This window comes from Rutidosis leptorrhynchoides, chromosome 8 (genome assembly GCF_046630445.1).
Source record: "Rutidosis leptorrhynchoides isolate AG116_Rl617_1_P2 chromosome 8, CSIRO_AGI_Rlap_v1, whole genome shotgun sequence".
Classification (NCBI taxonomy): Eukaryota; Viridiplantae; Streptophyta; class Magnoliopsida; order Asterales; family Asteraceae; genus Rutidosis; species Rutidosis leptorrhynchoides.
The window spans coordinates 171,045,587-171,063,074 of record NC_092340.1 but is presented as its reverse complement, the minus strand read 5'-3'; positions in this window follow the sequence as shown (position 1 = coordinate 171,063,074).

Sequence of the window (17,488 nt, the reverse complement as noted above, 5' to 3'; positions counted from 1 at the left end):
AGTGTTGTAAATATATTTTAAGCATACTTTGATATATATGTATATATTGTTATAGGTTCGTGAATCAACCAGTGGCCAAGTCTTACTTCCCGACGAAATAAAAATCTGTGAAAGTGAGTTATAGTCCCACTTTTAAAATCTAATATTTTTGGGATGAGAATACATGCAGGTTTTATAAATGATTTACAAAATAGACACAAGTACGTGAAACTACATTCTATGGTTGAATTATCGAAATCGAATATGCCCTTTTTATTAAGTATGGTAATCTAAGAATTATGGAACAGACACCCTAATTGACGTGAATCCTAAAGATAGATCTATTGGGCCTAACAAACCCCATCCAAAGTACCGGATGCTTTAGTACTTCGAAATTCATATCATATCCGAAGGGTGTCCCGGAATGATGGGGATATTCTTATATATATGCATCTTGTTAATGTCGGTTACCAGGTGTTCACCATATGAATGATTTTTATCTCTATGTATGGGATGTGTATTGAAATATGAAATCTTGTGGTCTATTGTTACGATTTGATACATATAGGTTAAACCTATAACTCACCAACATTTTTGTTGACGTTTAAAGCATGTTTATTCTCAGGTGAATACTAAGAGCTTCCGCTGTTGCATACTAAAATAAGGACAAGATTTGGAGTCCATGTTTGTATGATATTGTGTAAAAACTGCATTCAAGAAACTGATTTCGATGTAACATATTTGTATTGTAAACCATTATGTAATGGTCGTGTGTAAACAGGATATTTTAGATTATCATTATTTGATAATCTACGTAAAGCTTTTAAACCTTTATTTATGAAATAAAGGTTATGGTTTGTTTTAAAAATGAATGCAGTCTTTGAAAAACGTCTTATATAGAGGTCAAAACCTCGCAACGAAATCAATTAATATGGAATGTTTTTAATCAATAAGAACGGGACATTTCAGTAACCCTCTGACGCTGACCAAAAGCGTCAGTGAAAGCACGACCTCCATTCACCCCTGGAATAACGGTGCCATCAGGACGGTACCGCTTCTTCGGCGGGGTGGAGGGTGCCTGTATAGGTATATCAGCAGGGTCCTCATCATCACTGGAGTCTGATGAAGAATCATCTGATGAAGAATCGGCGGATGATGAGTCATCCGAATCATGTGGTGGTGACACGGGTTTCTGAACAGGCAGTCCGAAGGCGGCCAACATCTCTCTATGTCTGCCTAGCGGAATCGGCACTAAACGTCCATCTGGAGTACGTCGGAACGGCATGCGCATATGGTTACGGAATGGCCCTTCCCCGAACTCCGTGGGGATCACAACACCACCGATGCGGGGCTGTGACTCTGAGGGTCCGGGAGCAGACGGAGCTGGAATATCCGTAGGGCCCACATGTCCATCAGAAGTAGCTACTGGTGCAGGCGGCTGGCTGCTAGTCCCGGAAGATGAAGCGCCGGGGTCACTCGTGCGTATCGGGATCGGTGGATCGACAACGGTGGTAGGTGGAGTAGCTGAAGAGTCTAAACTGCCCAAAACGCTAGCAGGTGGTACATCCGACATCTGAACAAGGAAAATAAATTTTCCATGTCAGTAAGTCATAAAGCACGCATGTATTAGGCCAACAGTTTAAATCATGTATAACAATAAGTAGCATGGCAATAACAGCAAATCGTACGAAGGTAGCATGCAATCGAAAGCAAGTAATATCATACAGCAGTGAAATAATGTAGTAGCATACGGCATATAGCAGTAAAAGCAAGCAGCAGCATGCAGTAAGTTCAGCGGAAACAAGTAAACTAGCAAGTTGTAGATTAGTCCTATTAGTGAATCCTACTCGGGTCGGTCTTAGACTCACTAATGCAACCTAATTCCCTACAACCAATGCTCTGATACCAAATGTGATGCCCCGTACAAAACCATCGTGTACGAATCATCAACAACAGGATCATTACAAGGTTAAGTACTACATGCTGTAATAAAAGAAGTTGCATTCACGATAAAAAAGGTGACGTCATAACCGACATCAAATGTTTTACAATCCAAAAGCATGCTTCGCTAAGTAGAAGCAAATAATAAGTGTATGTGACCCCAATGGTCGTTACAAGTCATAGTTCAAAAGTACTAAAGTTTGAATGCAAGGTAAAGTAGTTCATACGATGACAACTCTAGGCAGCGGGTGTCTACAGCACGACTAGTACACAGCGGAAGCTAACCTCAAGCACCTGAGAAAAAAATGCTTAAAAACGTCAACACAAAGGTTGGTGAGCTATAGTTTAAGTATAACAGTATGTAAGGTAGGCCACGAGATTTCAGTGCTACAACGAGCATTTCAAAACAGTATGATAAGGTATATGTTAACCGTGGGCACTTGGTAACTAACTTAACGTTTATACAACCTAAAAGTACACTTGGCAAGTGCTTATGTCTACGAAGTATTAAACACTCGTTAAATGCTAGCGCTACTAGCCCGAGTGGGGATGTCAAACCCTATGGATCCATATCTAAGATTCGCGTTCACGGTTCAAAAACCAATGATTAAACGTTACCGAGGTAAAGGGAATGCTTATGCCGTTATATAACCCACACATATATAATTTTAACTACTCGTGCCTAGTATGTAAAACATAAAATCCGCATGTATTCTCAGTTCCCAAAATAAGTTAAAGTAAAAAGGGAATGCTATAACTCACAATGATAATGTAGTCGTAAAGTTGGTTCGGAAAGGTGTGCAAGTAATCGGTCCGAAGGTCCTCAACCTAAGTCAAATAGTACTAAGTCAGTAAATCGTCTTAAAAGGTTTAAAAGTATGTAAATAAGGTCTTAAGGGGCATCATCATTCATCATCAAACAAAAGGCGTAAAGTAAGTTTCGTTTATGAAAGTAGTTTAAAACAAAGGCTGACTTCGATCAGTCACCACGGCCTCTACCCTTATTGAATTAAGGTGAGACCAGTGGCCATGGCTTCATATATGAGGCCTTTAAGTGTGTTAAAATTTACAGAAGCAAACTCATCTTCGTTTGACCGTGGCGACGGTCTAAGTGCGAGTAGGTCAGAAATTTCTGCGCAACGTTAAAGGACATAGTGACGATCGGAGGGCCATAAATCCTAAACCGTAACTCGGATTAAGACGAGTCCTATATGAAAAGTTAACTAATCAAAAAGATCTATTTCAAAATCATAATCACAACAGTCCAGGTCTACTGGTCTGTTATAGAAACAGCAGAACAGTAGGCAGAGAACAGTAAGCAGAAAAATAATGGGTTCCGGTGGGTTTGGTGTTTGATGTTCATCATGGTTCTCATCCTTGATGCCTATAGCTTCAAGTGTACAACTCATTGATGTGTTTACATCATATTTACCAAGTTTTGACCTCATAACCCTTGTGCAAGTCCAAGACATGTAGCACAACTTCACTTAAGAGTTGTAAGTGTTTTGATGAACCAAAGTTACATCAAAGTCTTATATCTAACACATACATGAACTTTAAAACTAATAATAAGTTACAAACTTGAAAGTAAACTAACTAATCAAGATCTTAAGATGTAGAACATAGTTCTTAGTTAGATCTTGAAGATCCAAGACTCAAAAGTCTAGATCAAGCATAAGTATACAAAGTTATATTTAAATAAAACTTATTTGTGTGTTCTTGAACTTTCAAAGTTAACTTTTAGTTCAAGATTAATGAGATCAAGGTTAACTAGTAACATTTGACCAATAATAACCAACAAACATAAAATTAAAGTGCAAGTAACTAAATAAACAAGTAAATAAGTTCATGGGTTGTTCATACTTTTAAAGATTCAACCAAGGTTTGATCTTTAAGTAAAGTAAACTTTAAGTTTACTTCAAGAACTACAAGTATGAGTTACAATACAAGAACTTTCTTTCTTTGAAACAATAAAAGTAGAATCATAAACTAGTAAGTTTATGTTCTTGTGTTCTTGATAACTACAAGATTAATATGAAGAATCTAACTAGAAAGTTGATTCTTGTAAAATGTAAATAAGTAACAACAATTTACAAAGATAAGTAGTTAAACAATAATTAAGAACAAGTAACAAACAACAAAGAACAACAAATGATGATGATGATCATGTAGCTAAAGGCTACGGTTTTGGACAAGGAAAAAGGAAGGAGAAATTGTTCAAGTCACTTACAAGAAAGAGAGAAAAAAAGAGAGAAAAGATGAAGCAAGTAAGTGTGTGTTTTTGAGAGAGGAAAGCAAATGAATGAAGTGATGAAAAATGAAAACCAAACTCCCCATATGGAGCCTCTAGGCTCACGGTTTTCTGCAGCAAAAAGGGAGGGGGAGTTTGTTTAATGGTTACTAGATTGTAAAGATGTTAAAAGGTGGTTAATGGATGGCCATGCATGGGGATTAGATGATAACTAGATTCCATGTAACATAACCAATTTAGTTTAAATTCAAAGTAATACTTACATACATAAATGGGCTAACTAACTCCTTTAAGATGTAGGGTGGGCTCTTTAAGTCCACTAACATTAAATAAAGCCCAAGTTTCAAGTAGTAACAAGTTAATCCAATTAAAAGTCCATTAACACTACTAAAGGGCCAAGTAATTAACTAATAACCATAGTTAATTAAAATGATTAATAAAACTTAATAATGAATGTAAATAATATCTAAAAATATTATTCGTGAAAGTTCCGGGTGTCACAAAGACGTTTCAGGCAATTAAAGTCAAGTTCGGGCAATCAAGGCAACATGTAAATGTAATAACATACATTCGTTTAATCACACGTATTAATAACAACAATTATTAATAAATAAAAATTGGAAAATCCAGGGTCATTACAGTAAGTACCACCCAACACCATAATCATTATTTTTCAATCTCATCTTTATAATTTTTGAACACCATTCAAGTTGATTAGTATATTCGTACTCCTCTCGATCCGATCTTCGATCCTATCCTTCTCTTTTCTTGATTTGAGGTAGACCTAAACTTCATATTTTTCAGTTATTACTTATTATTATGTTATTTTAGTTGTATGATTAGTTATAGTGCTTGTGGATAATTTTTATGGTGTTTGGATAATTAAAAGATGTTAAAAACATGATTTTTAATGATTAAATAATTTGGACAGAATAATAAATATTTTTTTCCGGACACCTTGCTAATATTTTATGATGAAACTAACTTGCTCATTGTGATCCTCATGAAGAGTAGTGCCATTTACATATAAGATTTGCGTTAAACGGATGTATAGAACTCATGATATTAATTTTTAAAGTTTATATACATTATATATATAATAATAAATACAGCAGCTTTTGTCTCGAAAAACGTGACTGATCTGGACTGATCGGATATCACCATCATGTCAGGATCGATGTTGCGTGAAATGTCCCGTTCTTATTGATTAAAAACGTTCCATATTAATTGATTTCGTTGCGAGGTTTTGACCTCTATATGAGACGTTTTTCAAAGACTGCATTCATTTTTAAAACAAACCATAACCTTTATTTCATAAATAAAGGTTTAAAAAGCTTTACGTAGATTATCAAATAATGATAATCTAAAATATCCTGTTTACACACGAACATTACATAATGGTTTACAATACAAATATGTTACATCGAAATCAGTTTCTTGAATGTAGTTTTTACACAATATCATACAAACATGGACTCCAAATCTTGTCCTTATTTTAGTATGCAACAGCGGAAGCTCTTAGTATTCACCTGAGAATAAACATGCTTTAAACGTCAACAAAAATGTTGGTGAGTTATAGGTTTAACCTATATATATCAAATCGTAACAATAGACCACAAGATTTCATATTTCAATACACATCCCATACATAGAGATAAAAATCATTCATATGGTGAACACCTGGTAACCGACATTAACAAGATGCATATATATAAGAATATCCCCATCATTCTGGGACACCCTTCGGATATGATATAAATTTCGAAGTACTAAAGCATCCGGTACTTTGGATGGGGTTTGTTAGGCCCAATAGATCTATCTTTAGGATTCGCGTCAATTAGGGTGTCTGTTCCCTAATTCTTAGATTACCAGACTTAATAAAAAGGGGCATATTCGATTTCGATAATTCAACCATAGAATGTAGTTTCACGTACTTGTGTCTATTTTGTAAATCATTTATAAAACCTGCATGTATTCTCATCTCAAAAATATTAGATTTTAAAAGTGGGACTATAACTCACTTTCACAGATTTTTACTTCGTCGGGAAGTAAGACTTGGCCACTGGTTGATTCACGAATCTATAACAATATATACATATATATCAAAGTATGTTTAAAATATATTTACAACACTTTTAATATATTTTGATGTTTTAAGTTTATTAAGTCAGCTGTCCTCGTTAGTAACCTACAACTAGTTGTCCACAGTTAGATGTACAGAAATAAATCGATAAATATTATCTTGAATCAATCCACGACCCAGTGTATACATATTTCAGTATTGATCACAACTCAAACTATATATATTTTGGAATCAACCTCAACCCTGTATAGCTAACTCCAACATTCACATATAGAGTGTCTATGGTTGTTCCGAAATATATATAGATGTGTCGACATGATAGGTCGAAACATTGTATACGTGTCTATGGTATCTCAAGATTACATAATATACAATACAAGTTGATTAAGTTATGGTTGGAATAGATTTGTTACCAATTTTCACGTAGCTAAAATGAGAAAAATTATCCAATCTTGTTTTACCCATAACTTCTTCATTTTAAATCCGTTTTGAGTGAATCAAATTGCTATGGTTTCATATTGAACTCTATTTTATGAATCTAAATAGAAAAGTATAGGTTTATAGTCGGAAAAATAAGTTACAAGTCGTTTTTGTAAAGGTAGTCATTTTAGTCGAAAGAACGACGTCAAGATGACCATTTTAGAAAACATACTTCCACTTTGAGTTTAACCATAATTTTTGGATATAGTTTCATGTTCATAATAAAAATCATTTTCTCAGAATAACAACTTTTAAATCAAAGTTTATCATAGTTTTTAATTAACTAACCCAAAACAGCCCGCGGTGTTACTACGACGGCGTAAATCCGGTTTTACGGTGTTTTTCGTGTTTCCAGGTTTTAAATCATTAAGTTAGCATATCATATAGATATAGAACATGTGTGTAGTTAATTTTAAAAGATAAGTTAGTAGGATTAACTTTTGTTTGCGAACAAGTTTAGAATTAACTAAACTATGTCCTAGTGATTACGAGTTTAAACCTTCGAATAAGATAGTTTTATATATATGAATCGAATGATGTTATGAACATCATTACTACCTCAAGTTTAGTAGGTAAACCTACTAGAAGTGACAAGAAATGATCTAGCTTCAAAGGATCTTGGATGGCTTGAAAGTTCTTGAAGTAGGATCATGACACAAAAACAAGTTCAAGTAAGATTTTTACTCGAATTAAGATAGTTTATAGTTATAGAAATTGAATCAAAGTTTGAATATGAATATTACCTTGAATAAGAAAGATAACCTACTGTATATAACAAAGGTTTCTTGATCTTAGATGATTACTTGGAATGGATTAGAAAGCTTGGAAGTAAATTAGTAAACTTGAAGGGATTTTTGAAGTGTTCTTGAAGTGTTCTTCCTATGATGATTATAGCTTGATTCTTGAAGTGATTTTTGATGAAGATGATGATTAACTACTGGAAAAATACGTTCATAATAGTGTGTGTGTGTTGAGAGAGAATTAGAAAGAGAATTGGAAGTGAAATGGAGTGAATGATGAGTGGTAATTGGTGAGTGGTGAGTGGGGTTAAAAGGAGTTCTAGTTAGTTGACTAGCTCATGGTAGAAGTTAAAATTGATTAGTCATACATGACATAATCAAGAGTGGAATCCCATGCTAGTTCATATTGGTATATACTCATAGTAAGTACGTTTTGAAGCTGTGTATAATACGGGTAAGAATACGACTAGAATTCTTGATGAAAGAAAAGAATGGAAAAGTAACTGTAACCATTTTCGTTAAGTATGAGTGTTTTGATATATGTCTTGAAGTCTTCCAAAAGTATTTTAATACATCTAAATACACTACATGTATATACATTTTAACTGAGTCATTAAGTCATCGTTAGTCGTTACATGTAAGTGTTGTTTTGAAACCTTAAGTTAACGATCTCAATTAATGTTGTTAACCCATTATTTATTATATCTAATGAGATGTTAAATTATTATATTATCATGATATTATGATATATTAATATATCTTAATATGATATATATACATTTAAATGTCGTTACAACGATAATCGTTACATATATGTCTCGTTTCGAAATTCTTAAGTTAGTAGTCTTGTTTATATGTATATAACTCATTGTTAATATACTTATGGAGATACTTACTTATCATAATCTCATGTTAACCATATGTATATCCATATATATATCGTCGTGTCATTTTTACAAGTTTTAACGTTCGTGAATCGCCGGTCAACTTGGGTGGTCAATTGTCTATATGAAACATATTTCAATTAATCAAGTCTTAACAAGTTTGATTGCTTAACATGTTAGAAACATTTAATCATGTAAATATCAATCTCAATTAATATATATAAACATGGAAAAGTTCGGGTCACTACAGTACCTACCCGTTAAATAAATTTCGTCCCGAAATTTTAAGCTGTTGAAGGTGTTGACGAATCTTCTGGAAATAGATGCGGGTATTTCTTCTTCATCTGATCTTCACGCTCCCAGGTGAACTCGGGTCCTCTACGAGCATTCCATCGAACCTTAACAATTGGTATCTTGTTTTGCTTAAGTCTTTTAACCTCACGATCCATTATTTCGACGGGTTCTTCGATGAATTGGAGTTTTTCGTTGATTGGGATTTCATCTAACGGAATAGTGAGATCTTCTTTAGCAAAACATTTCTTCAAATTCGAGATGTGGAAAGTGTTATGTACAGCCGCGAGTTGTTGAGGTAACTCAAGTTGGTAAGCTACTAGTCTGACACGATCAATAATCTTGAATGGTCCAATATACCTTGGATTTAATTTCCCTCGTTTACCAAATCGAACAACGCCTTTCCAAGGTGCAACTTTAAGCATGACCATCTCTCCAATTTCAAATTCTATATCTTTTCTTTTAATGTCAGCGTAGCTCTTTTGTCGACTTTGGGCGGTTTTCAACCGTTGTTGAATTTGGATGATCTTCTCGGTAGTTTCTTGTATAATCTCCGGACCCGTAATCTGTCTATCCCCCACTTCACTCCAACAAATTGGAGACCTGCACTTTCTACTATAAAGTGCATCAAACGGCACCATCTCAATGCTTGAATGGTAGCTGTTGTTGTAGAAAAATTCTGCTAACGGTAGATGTCGATCCCAACTGTTTCCGAAATCAATAACACATGCTCGCAGCATGTCTTCAAGCGTTTGTATCGTCCTTTCGCTCTGCCCATCAGTTTGTGGATGATAGGCAGTACTCATGTCTAGACGAGTTCCTAATGCTTGCTGTAATGTCTGCCAGAATCTTGAAATAAATCTGCCATCCCTATCAGAGATAATAGAGATTGGTATTCCATGTCTGGTGACGACTTCCTTCAAATACAGTCGTGCTAACTTCTCCATCTTGTCATCTTCTCCTATTGGCAGGAAGTGTGCTGATTTGGTGAGACGATCAACTATTACCCAAATAGTATCAAAACCACTTGCAGTCCTTGGCAATTTAGTGATGAAATCCATGGTAATGTTTTCCCATTTCCATTCCGGGATTTCGGGTTGTTGAAGTAGACCTGATGGTTTCTGATGCTCAACTTTGACCTTAGAACACGTCAAACATTCTCCTACGTATTTAGCAACATCGGCTTTCATACCCGGCCACCAAAAATATTTCCTGAGATCCTTGTACATCTTCCCCGTTCCAGGATGTATTGAGTATCTGGTTTTATGAGCTTCTCTAAGTACCATTTCTCTCATATCTCCAAATCTTGGTACCCAAATCCTTTCAGCCCTATACCGGGTTCCGTCTTCCCGAATATTAAGATGTTTCTCCGATCCTTTGGGTATTTCATCCTTTAAATTTCCCTCTTTTAAAACTCCTTGTTGCGCCTCCTTTATTTGAGTAGTAAGGTTATTATGAATCATTATATTCATAGATTTTACTCGAATGGGTTCTCTGTCCTTCCTGCTCAAGGCATCGGCTACCACATTTGCCTTCCCCGGGTGGTAACGAATCTCAAAGTCGTAATCATTCAATAATTCAATCCACCTACGCTGCCTCATATTCAGTTGTTTCTGATTAAATATGTGTTGAAGACTTTTGTGGTTGGTATATATAATACTTTTGACCCCATATAAGTAGTGCCTCCAAGTCTTTAATGCAAAAACAACCGCGCCTAATTCCAAATCATGCGTCGTATAATTTTGTTCGTGAATCTTCAATTGTCTAGACGCATAAGCAATCACCTTCGTTCGTTGCATTAATACACAACCGAGACCTTGCTTTGATGCGTCACAATAAATCACAAAATCATCATTCCCTTCAGGCAATGACAATATAGGTGCCGTAGTTAGCTTTTTCTTCAATAACTGAAACGCTTTCTCTTGTTCATCATTCCATTCAAATTTCTTCCCTTTATGCGTTAATGCAGTCAAGGGTTTTGCTATTCTGGAAAAGTCTTGGATGAACCTTCTGTAGTAACCAGCTAGTCCTAAAAACTGGCGTATGTGTTTCGGAGTTTTTGGGGTTTCCCACTTTTCAACAGTTTCTATCTTTGACGGATCCACCTTAATACCTTCTTTGTTCACTATGTGACCGAGGAATTGAACTTCTTCCAACCAAAATGCACACTTTGAAAACTTAGCATACAATTCTTCCTTCCTCAATACTTCTAACACCTTTCTCAAATGTTCACCGTGTTCTTGGTCATTCTTTGAGTAAATAAGTATGTCATCAATGAAAACAATGAGAAACTTGTCAAGGTATGGTCCACACACTCGGTTCATAAGGTCCATGAACACAGCTGGTGCATTAGTTAAACCAAACGGCATGACCATAAACTCGTAATGACCGTAACGTGTTCTGAAAGCAGTCTTTGGAATATCATCTTCTTTCACCCGCATTTGATGATACCCGGAACGTAAGTCAATCTTTGAATAAACAGACGAGCCTTGTAGTTGATCAAATAAGTCATCGATTCTCGGTAGTGGGTAGCGGTTCTTGATGGTAAGTTTGTTCAACTCTCGGTAGTCGATACACAACCTGAATGTACCATCTTTCTTCTTGACAAACAAAACAGGAGCTCCCCACGGTGATGTGCTTGGTCGAATGAAACCACGCTCTAAAAGTTCTTGTAATTGGCTTTGCAGTTCTTTCATCTCGCTGGGTGCGAGTCTATAAGGAGCACGAGCTATTGGTGCAGCTCCTGGTACAAGATCTATTTGAAATTCAACGGATCGCTGTGGGGGTAATCCCGGTAATTCTTTCGGAAATACATCGGGAAATTCTTTTGCAATGGGAACATCATTGATGCTCTTTTCTTCAGTTTGTACTTTCTCGACGTGTGCTAGAACAGCATAGAAACCTTTTCTTATTAGTTTTTGTGCCTTCAAATTACTAATAATATGTAGCTTCGTGTTGCCCTTTTCTCCGTACACCATTAAGGGTTTTCCTTTTTCTCGTATAATGCGAATTACATTTTTGTAACAAATGATCTCTGCTTTCACTTCTTTCATCCAGTCCATACCGATTATCACATCAAAACTCCCTAACTCTACTGGTATCAAATCAATCTTAAATGTTTCGCTAACCAGTTTAATTTCTCGATTCTGACATATATTATCTGCTGAAATTAATTTACCATTTGCTAATTCGAGTAAAAATTTACTATCCAAAGGCGTCAATGGACAACTTAATTTAGCACAAAAATCTCTACTCATATAGCTTCTATCCACACCCGAATCAAATAAAACGTAAGCAGATTTATTGTCAATAAGAAACGTACCCGTAACAAGCTCCGGGTCTTCCTGTGCCTCTGCCGCATTAATATTGAAAACTCTTCCACGGCCTTGTCCATTCGTGTTCTCCTGGTTCGGGCAATTTCTAATAATGTGGCCCGGTTTTCCACATTTATAACAACTACATTGGCATAACTTGCTCCGACACTACTTGCTCCGCCATTACTCGTTCTGACACCATTTGTTCCTTTCGTTCTATTAACCCCTGGTCCGTAGACCTCACACTTCGCCGCGCTATGACCATTTCTTTTACACTTGTTGCAAAATTTGGTGCAGAACCCCGAGTGATACTTTTCACACCTTTGGCATAGCTGCTTCTGATTGTTGTTGTTGTTGCGGTTATTATTGTTGTTGGGATGATTGTTGTAGTTGCTATTGTTGTTGTTGTTGTTGTTGTTGTTGGGCCGTTTGTTGTAGTTGCGATTGATGTTGCGATTGTTGGGATAATTGTTGCGATTATTGTTGTAATTGCTGTTGTTGTTGTATTGGTGATTCTTATCACCGTTTTCCTCCCACTTTCTTTTGACTTGCTTCACATTGGCCTCTTCAGCAGTCTGTTCTTTAATTCTTTCTTCAATCTGGTTCACTAGTTTGTGAGCCATTCTACATGCCTGTTGTATGGAGGCGGGCTCGTGTGAACTTATATCTTCTTGGATTCTTTCCGGTAATCCTTTCACAAACGCATCGATCTTCTCTTCCTCATCTTCGAATGCTCCCGGACACAATAGGCACAATTCTGTGAATCGTCTTTCGTACGTGGTAATATCAAATCCTTGGGTTCGTAACCCTCTAAGTTCTGTCTTGAGCTTATTGACCTCGGTTCTGGGACGGTACTTCTCGTTCATCAAGTGCTTGAATGCTGACCACGGTAGTGCGTACGCATCATCTTGTCCCACTTGCTCTAGATAGGTATTACACCATGTTAACGTAGAACCTGTGAAGGTATGCGTAGCGTACTTCACTTTGTCCTCTTCAGTACACTTACTTATAGCAAACACCGATTCGACCTTCTCGGTCCACCGTTTCAATCCGATCGGTCCTTCAGTTCCATCAAATTCCAAAGGTTTGCAGGCAGTGAATTCTTTGTAGGTGCATCCTACACGATTTCCTGTACTGCCAAATTCAAGGTTATTGTTGGTATGTAGCGCAGCCTGTACTGCGGCTATGTTTGAAGCTAGAAAAGTACGGAATCTCTTCATTCATATTCACGGTGTGTCGAGTAGTCGGTGCCATTTCCTTCAAAATAGTCAAATGGAACAAGTTAATCATACAGAATATTAAGAGTAGTTAATAGTATTTCGTAGCATAATATGAACTCATTTATAAAAGCTTTTTCTTCATATTAGCATTTTATAAGTTTAAATTCGGGTAGTACCTACCCGTTAAGTTCATACTTAGTAGCTAATATACAATTCAACTGCTACAATTCTATATGAAAAACTGATTGTAATAATATTTCGCGTTCAAACTTTTATACAATATTTTACAAACTTACAATACCGCTTATTTTACATAAAGCATAAAATATAGCACACAATAACTTTGATACAAGATAGTTGTGAAGATAATTCTAGCTAGTACACAAGTCGTTCAGCAAAGGCAATAAAGACACGTAATTCATACGTCCAGAAACAAGTCATGCATTCTGGTTTTACTAGGACTACTTCCCATCCTTGGTCTTGTGGAACATAACCATTATGGCCGTTGATAAGACAGCGTGTTGTAACGTCGTCAAAGGGACGAGGGTTACGTAATGATCAACAGTCTCGTAATAACCTAAAAACCTTATTTCTTACCCCAATTACCGACTCCGTCACTTGTGGGAACGTTTTGTTTAATAGTTGTAGCCCGATGTTCTTGTTCTCACTTTGGTGAGAAGTGAACATTACTAACCCGTAAACATAATATGCTTCTTTATGTTTCATGTTAGCCGCTTTATCTAAATCACGAAGTCCTATATTCGGATATACTGAGTCAAAATAATTTCTTAACCCGTTGCGTAAAATAGCATTTGGGTTCCCCGCAATATATGCGTCAAAGTAAATACATCGTAACTTATGGATTTCCCAATGTGATATCCCCCATCTTTCGAACAAAAGCCTTTTATAAACCAAGGCATTCTTGGAACGTTCTTCGAATGTCTTACAAACTGATCTCGCCTTAAATAGTTGTGCCTAGGAATTCTGACCGACTCTAGACAAGATTTCATCAATCATGTCTCCGGGTAGGTCTCTTAAAATATTGGGTTGTCTATCTATTTTGTGTTTTTATACTGTAAAATAGACAAGAGTTAGATTCATAAAAAAAATACTTATTAATACAAGCAATTTTTACATATATCATAAAGCATAAGCACACTATATTACATATATTACACCACACGAATACAACTATCTTATTCCGACTCGCTCGTTTCTTCTTGTTCAGTTTTGGTTCGTTTTGCCAAGTTTCTAGGGATATATGATGTTCCCCTAATACGAGCCGTCGTTGTCCACATTGGTTTAGAAAAACCTAGTAGTTTAGAGGTTCCCGGGTCATTGTTACAACTTAAGGACTTCGGGGGTTGACGATACATATAAAGTTCATCGGGGTTGGAATTAGATTTCTCTATTTTTATGCCCTTTCCCTTATTATTTTCTTTTGCCTTTTTAAATTCAGTTGGGGTAATTTCTATAACATCATCGGAATTCTCGTCGGAATCCGATTCATCGGAGAATTGGTAATCCTCCCAATATTTTGCTTCCTTGGCAGAAACACCATTGACCATAATTAACCTTGGGCGGTTGGTTGAGGATTCTCTTTTACTTAACCGTTTTATTATTTCCCCCACCGGTTCTATTTCTTCTTCCGGTTCCGATTCTTCTTCCGGTTCCGACTCTTCTTCCGGTTTCTCTTCGGGAACTTGTGAATCAGTCCACGAATCATTCCAATTTACATTTAACTCTTTATTATTATTAGGTGAGTCAGTGGGACTTGTTCTAGAGGTAGACATCTATCACATAATATCAAACATGTTAAGAGATTAATATATCACATAATATTCATATGTTAAAAATATATAGTTTCCAACAAAAATGTTAAGAAATCATTTTTAAAGAAAACACGGTCGAAGTCCAGACTCACTAATGCATCCTAGCAAACTCGATAAGACACACTAATGCAAATTTTCTGGTTCTCTAAGACCAACGCTTGGATACCAACTGAAATGTCCCGTTCTTATTGATTAAAAACGTTCCATATTAATTGATTTCGTTGCAAGGTTTTGACCTCTATATGAGACATTTTTCAAAGACTGCATTCATTTTTAAAACAAATCATAACCTTTATTTCATAAATAAAGGTTTAAAAAGCTTTACGTAGATTATCAAATAATAATAATCTAAAATATCCTGTTTACACACGACCATTACATAATGGTTTACAATACAAATATGTTACATCGAAATCAGTTTCTTGAATGCTGTTTTTACACAATATCATACAAACACGGACTCCAAATCTTGTCCTTATTTTAGTATGCAACAGCGGAAGCTCTTAGTATTCACCTGAGAATAAACATGCTTTAAACGTCAACAAAAATGTTGGTGAGTTATAGGTTTAACCTATATATATCAAATCGTAACAATAGACCACAAGATTTCATATTTCAATACACATCCCATACATAGAGATAAAAATCATTCATATGGTGAACACCTGGTAACCGACATTAACAAGATGCATATATATAAGAATATCCCCATCATTCCAGGACACCCTTCGGATATGATATAAATTTCGAAGTACTAAAGCATCCGGTACTTTGGATGGGGTTTGTTAGGCCCAATAGATCTATCTTTAGGATTCGCGTTAATTAGGGTGTCTGTTCCCTAATTCTTAGATTACCAGACTTAATAAAAAGGGGCATATTCGATTTCGATAATTCAACCATAGAATGTAGTTTCACGTACTTGTGTCTATTTTGTAAATCATTTATAAAACCTGCATGTATTCTCATCCCAAAAATATTAGATTTTAAAAGTGGGACTATAACTCACTTTCACAGATTTTTACTTCGTCGGGAAGTAAGACTTGGCCACTGGTTGATTCACGAACCTATAACAATATATACATATATATATCAAAGTATGTTTAAAATATATTTACAACACTTTTAGTATATTTTGATATTTTAAGTTTATTAAGTCAGCTGTCCTCGTTAGTAACCTACAACTAGTTGTCCACAGTTAGATGTACAGAAATAAATCGATAAATATTATCTTGAATCAATCCACGACCCAGTTTATACGTATCTCAGTATTGATCACAACTCAAACTATATATATTTTTGAATCAACCTCAACCCTGTATAGCTAACTCCAACATTCACATATAGAGTGTTTATGGTTGTTCCGAAATATATATAGATGTGTCGACATGATAGGTCGAAACATTGTATACGTGTCTATGGTATCTCAAGATTACATAATATACAATACAGGTTGATTAAGTTATGGTTGGAATAGATTTGTTACCAATTTTCACGTAGCTAAAATGAGAAAAATTATCCAATCTTGTTTTACCCATAACTTCTTCATTTAAATCCGTTTTGAGTGAATCAAATTGCTATGGTTTCATATTGAACTCTATTTTATGAATCTAAACAGAAAAGTATAGGTTTATAGTTGGAAAAATAAGTTAAAAGTCGTTTTTGTAAAGGTAGTCATTTCAGTCGAAAGAACGACGTCTAGATGACCATTTTAGAAAACATACTTCCACTTTGAGTTTAACCATAATTTTTGGATATAGTTTCATGTTCATAATAAAAATCATTTTCTCAGAATAACAACTTTTAAATCAAAGTTTATCATAGTTTTTAATTAACTAACCCAAAACAGCCCGCGGTGTTACTACGACGGCGTAAATCCGGTTTTACGGTGTTTTTCGTGTTTCCAGGTTTTAAATCATTAAGTTAGCATATCATATAGATATAGAACATGTGTGTAGTTAATTTTAAAAGTCAAGTTAGAAGGATTAACTTTTGTTTGCGAACAAGTTTAGAATTAACTAAACTATGTTCTAGTAATTACGAGTTTAAACCTTCGAATAAGATAGTTTTATATATATGAATCGAATGATATTATGAACATCATTACTACCTCAAGTTTAGTAGGTAAACCTACTGGAAGTGACAATAAATGATCTAGCTTCAAAGGATCTTGGATGGCTTGAAAGTTCTCGAAGTAGGATCATGACACAAAAACAAGTTCAAGTAAGATTTTTACTCGAATTAAGATAGTTTATAGTTATAGAAATTGAATCAAAGTTTGAATATGAATATTACCTTGAATAATAAAGATAACCTACTGTATATAACAAAGGATTCTTGATCTTAGATGATTACTTGGAATGGATTAGAAAGCTTGGAAGTAAATTAGTAAACTTGAAGGGATTTTTGAAGTGTTCTTGAAGTGTTCTTCCTATGATGATTATAGCTTGATTCTTGAAGTGATTTTTGATGAAGA